At 42.3% G+C, this 5,379-nt stretch overlaps 1 long non-coding RNA gene across 1 annotated transcript; it reads right to left on the reverse strand.

Moving 5' to 3' along the window:
- Positions 1 to 2,570: 2,570 nt before the first annotated feature.
- LOC107122013 lies at positions 2,571 to 4,019 on the reverse strand. Its single transcript, XR_001482893.1, has 3 exons — positions 3,938 to 4,019; positions 3,187 to 3,339; positions 2,571 to 2,656 (listed from the first exon to the last, which is right to left on the reverse strand). It is a non-coding gene; the product is annotated as an uncharacterized LOC107122013 (long non-coding RNA).
- Between the last annotated feature and the right edge of the window lie 1,360 nt (positions 4,020 to 5,379).

Below are 5,379 nucleotides of genomic sequence, written 5' to 3' on the forward strand. Positions count from 1 at the left end.
AAAAGGCATGTGAGGGATCAAATCCTGAATGCAACATCAGGAATGTCCCTAAAAATTGAGGGCAAGGAAATAAGGGTTTTGAAAGATATTCCATTTGAAATTAGGAAGAAGAGAAATAAATTTAAAGACTTGGCAAGGTTTTTGCAAACAAACAACATCCCCTACAGATGGTTGGTACCCAAGGGCATCCTTTTTAAGATAAACAACAAGAAATGAAGAATTGACACTGCTATTAAAGCTTGGGAGTTTCTGAAGCAGCAACTTGGTTCTACAGGAGAGGACGACAAAGAGGAAGACGACAGTGACAAAGGAAGCAACAATGACTCTGATGCTACAACTTCTGAAGAAGATTCCGATTCGCAACGTGGGGCAGCCGCTCCCAAACAAGACTATCAATTGAGTAATAGAAGAGGAAAAAATGAGATGCTGAATGACTCTGAAGTTAGCCTTAAGTGGATTATTATTAGCGGGGGTTTTGTGGTATTTCTTGAACAGTTATTTTAACTGGTTTTGATAACATAAGCATACATATATTGATCACACTCAATGTAACTAATAATCTCTCTAACAATTTAGCAAATTTTTATATGCTTTGTAATAGCCACCACCTCTTGGGTTTTTAGAGGGTTTTCTTTCCTTTCACCTGTAGTTTGTAGATACCCTCCCTTATTTCTTTGTAGTTTATAGAAAATGCAATAAAAAATATCCCTTCGGGGGTTGAAAACAAAAACCAAAACCAAGAGCAACCGAACAATCTCATGGCATACACTAAACACAGCTAAAACAAATTTCATCCAAGATGCACTATCTATGCTGGCCACAAGACAAATAGAGTTAAATGCACTTTAAGGTATTGATTTCAATAGGCTTAAAAGGTAAAGGTTCCCTTGCTCGAAAGCCAGTCGAATCCAACTCTAGGGTTGCAGTGCTCATCTCTGTTTCAAAGCCGAAGAGCCAACGCTGTCCGAAGACATTTCCGTGGTCATCTGGCTGGCATGACTAAACACCAAGGCACACGGAACACTGTTACCTTCCCACCGAAGTGGTACCTATTTATCTACTTGCAATTTCTTGCTTTCGAACTGCTAGGTTGGCAGGAGTCAATGGGCTTAAGTATGCTTAAATGTGTGCTGGATCATCTTCACTACTGTTACCCTTTTACGGATGTAATACTTAATTTTTCTTTACTGCCCCACTTTTTCAGTTTTAACCTCCAGAGCCTTTTCCCTTTATTATTCAAACCAAAGCTCCTCAATTTGTAAACAGCTCAGATATCTCCAGGTTGTGAATCTTGGCCAGCATGGTGTAGTCAGAATAGGGAGACAGAAGTTCAAATCCCCACTGTACTATGAAACTCAAATGTCTGACTCTGGGCTTTTCTCAGCCTAACTTTTCTCACAAGATTGTTATGCGAATAAAATGGAATAAGGAAGAAACAAGTATGCCTTGCCAAGCTCCCTGGAGGAATGGCGGAATAAAAATGTGCCACATTATCTCACACAGACTTCCTTTCAGAAAGATCATGACTACTACTCTGTAAGACCTGCAGCCCAGTCATTTTTTAAAAAGCCAAATTAGCTGGTAAGTCTGGGATGTGTTGCTTTACCCAGCAGCATAAAGAACCACTTACCTGAACCGAGTTATTTGTGCTGCTTTTCCTTCCTTCTCTCTACATCCTCTGTTAATGACACAGTAGCCTGGACAATATATGCTGGTTTGTAGGATGCTGAGGAATCGTACTTCAAAGGATTATTCTAGATCTCAACAGTTTCTGGTCCCTTCCATAAATACATGTTACAAATAATTGACTAGATCTGCTCTAATCATTTACACTGCAGTCCTAAACAGTCAATGGGCTTACAAGGTTGTAACTGCTTTAAAGCTCACTGTTATTGTATGAAATAACACAGGGCGCTAAGCTACCCTGTCATATACCCACTTTAGAATGTGATAGTAAATAATAAATCTGGCACTTCTACCAACACATTGACAATAAAAAGACTATGAAAACAAGAAAAAAAGCTGATTTAAACAACCAAGAGCCAGGTATTCTGGCTCTTTCTTGCTCCCCTCTAAAGATAGCATTCTGAGCATTTCAATTATCAGAAGTTTTCCTAAGCATTCAAGAGCTGGTAAAAATTCTGATGGGAGCCTAAGACTCTTATAATGGAGAATGACTCATCAGGTCACAAGGCAAAGATTTCAAGGATAAATTGCCTAACAGAGTATAGTAACAAGAGTCTAGCTGGGCATCTGTAAGGGCTTGTTTAAATCTAGGATAACCTGCCACGCAGAAACCATACAGCTTGAGATACATGTATAATTCAAAACTGGAGTAAAGTCTATGAGTGAATTCCTGATGCACATAAAACATAGACTATCAAATGCACCAATTTTCAACTATTATAGATGTAAGAAAAAGACATATTCTATAGTGTCTTGAGTTACAGAAACACAATGAAAAGTTGCACAAACAAAATGGGCTTAATGCTGGAACATTCTTCTAACAAGGTACACATACTGCTAGTAGAAAGATTTATATACCTGCTTTGCTGCAGCAGCTCCCTGACCCTTTTGTTGGGGGTTTTTCCTGGGTCTTCTACCAAGCATTTTGACTCACGACCACCAAATGCTTTGACGAGTCCACAAAAATTACCTATGCCCAAATACAATAAACAGCAATTATGTATAGCCATTTCCTGTTAAAACATGCAAATCATTCTTATTGGAAACTAGGTCTGAAAAACTTCAGTCTACCACCTCCTGGGCTGCTATAAACCTAATTCAAGTAAACACGCAACAAAGCTTGTCCCCTTAGATACGCTTGAACATCAGGCAATGAACTGGACATTGTTTCCTGAATTACCTGAAATGGCAATCTCACAGAAGCTTTTAAAAATTGGTGTGCTTCTTTATTTGATTACAGAAAGGCCACAACCAGCCATTTCAGTACTGACTTCACAACTATTAATTAATTAAAATTATTCAAAAGAGAGATCCTGGGGCTCATAATTGGATAGAGGCTACACCATCAGAATGGAAATGTTGCTGGCCCAGTCCCAGGGTAGAAGAGGGGAGAGACATTCATATAGCACATTCTTTGACTGAATAAAAACACAGATTAAGATCTAGCATTTTCATCATTAAAAATTTTTTGGGACTGCTCCCCTCCATCATCTGACTCACTTGAGATGTGCCTTACTGCAAACTCTGTAGGGGGAAACAGACCCTCTAGACCTGCTGAAGGGTGCTCTTTGTTATTACTTTCCATATCCCATAGCTGATGCCTTGGTGATCAACACATTCTGAGGCTCTTCGGGCTCAAATTAAGCCTTACACCTGCAAATGAGCCAAAAATGAGCATTACTGTCATTTTTCTGCACTGTTATTTCCTTAGGACAAACAGCTGGGCTTAGTATCGGAAACCACCATCCTCTGTATTAAAGTACCATTAACTTCTAGGGGCCCCTGAATCACGTTCATACACGGTAACTTGCATGTGTGACGAGATGCCACCACACAACAAACGCAGCTTTCATGGCAACTGATATCAACTGGAACCCAAGACTTTGTAGAAGCAGTTCTCACGTTCAGGTACGAGGTGACCGAGGACCGTGCAACACGCGAATCAGTGCAGTCCCCAGTCCATAAGCAGCCAGTCGGCAACCACCCACCGCCTCCAAGGAGTCCACTCTGCCGGGGAAGGCTAAGAGCCACGAAATCAGATTACGCTCTGGGCTCAGTTAACAACAAACCGTCTGCCAGGACAGAGGCAGGAGCAGGAAGAGAAGGAGAAGGAACGGAAAGGGGTTCAGGCTAAACATCAGCAGCTGTCGCCCCCTGCTCAGGTGATAGCCACAGGAGACCAGGGCTGAGGGACGCTAGCCCATCCGACGACCCCGTCAAGAACGGGCGGCGCCCGAAACCACAAACTCACCTCCCGCAGCAGCCGACAAGCCCCGGCGCAGCACACAGGAAGCGCGGCGGCGCGCTCTTTCCACACCCACTCCGCCTCAGAAAAGGCCTGCACCAAGAGGCCCAGCAACGCACATGCGCAGACTGCGAGAAACAGGAGAATGGATAGGAGGCGGAGCTACCAGGCGAGGCGGGCGGGTAAAGAGATGGGCAGGGCGAACAGGCCGTGGGAGCATACCTGTCGCCAAAGGGCGGGCTCGTGGCAGTAGCCGGCTAGTCTGCCTTGCGATTTCGGAAGAAGAGCCACACGTTAGTTTTAGAATTGTATTTGTGTAAAGGATTAGGTGGAACGGGGGGAAAACACCAACCCGCCAGAGCAAGAACGGAAGAGAGAACAAACGCCTTCTCAAGTCACCGCAAAGATGACACTTTGCTGATTCAGCGCTGACTGGCTGTTTACTTCTGTAGAGCAGTTTATGGCGTCATGGTACTGCTTTGAACAAAGGACCTCAGACAGGTACAATGCCATAGACTCCACCCTCCAAACCAGCCATTTCTTCCTGGGTAACAATTGTTGCCAATCTCCAGGTGAAGGCTATAGATCACTGAAAATTACAACTGCTCTTCAGGTAGCAGAGATCAGTTCCTCTGGAGAAAATGGTGGACTCTGTATCATTATACCTTGCTGAGGTCACCACAGCACATTGACACTGGGTGCCCAAGTCCTTGGCATTCTCCCAGAGCCTCTTTCTAGAGCTCGTTTTTATTTCCACAATGGGACTTATTCCTTGTGATTATATAATAACAAATATTATATTAAGCCAATCAAACATCATGCCACTATGTCCAGAATATTGTCTCTTGAACATGGAATTCTGACCATCATTTTTCATATCTAGTAGCCTCTCTCTTATGTGGTAAGTTTCTAGTTAGCATCCAACGAAATAATATACAGGGGGAATCTAATTACATAGCTATTCCCCATTTGTGGTTACAGCTACGTCAACTATTGCTTCCATGGTCATAAGAGTGGCTTCCTTTGACTTTGTGTGTGCCTATAATTGACAGTGAAGGGATGACTAACTTACATGGTTGATACTCATGCCATAATGACAACTAATATGGACTGAAGCCATTCAGAGAAGACACTGTGTTATGAGAATCAGATCAACAGCCACCTCATAGAAGAACAACTGCCTGCACTCTGGCCACATCCATTCTTTAGCAGAAGAATGTCTAAAATGAGTCAGAGCTAGTAGCCATCTTCCACATTCATTGCAATTGCAAAATCCTTAATTATATGTTGGATTTTTGTCAGGCTGTCCTAAAATTAATTACATAACTGCCTTTTTATTTGTAAGCTTCCTGGCACCATTGGCCATGACAATAATTCCAAGAAGGATGAAACTCCAACACTTCTCAGTTTCCAGATTACATAGTGTTTAAAATAAACGAAGTAAGAAA

The sequence above is a fragment of the Gekko japonicus genome, unplaced genomic scaffold, assembly GCF_001447785.1.
Source record: "Gekko japonicus isolate JY-2015 unplaced genomic scaffold, Gekko_japonicus_V1.1 scaffold2491, whole genome shotgun sequence".
Classification (NCBI taxonomy): Eukaryota; Metazoa; Chordata; class Lepidosauria; order Squamata; family Gekkonidae; genus Gekko; species Gekko japonicus.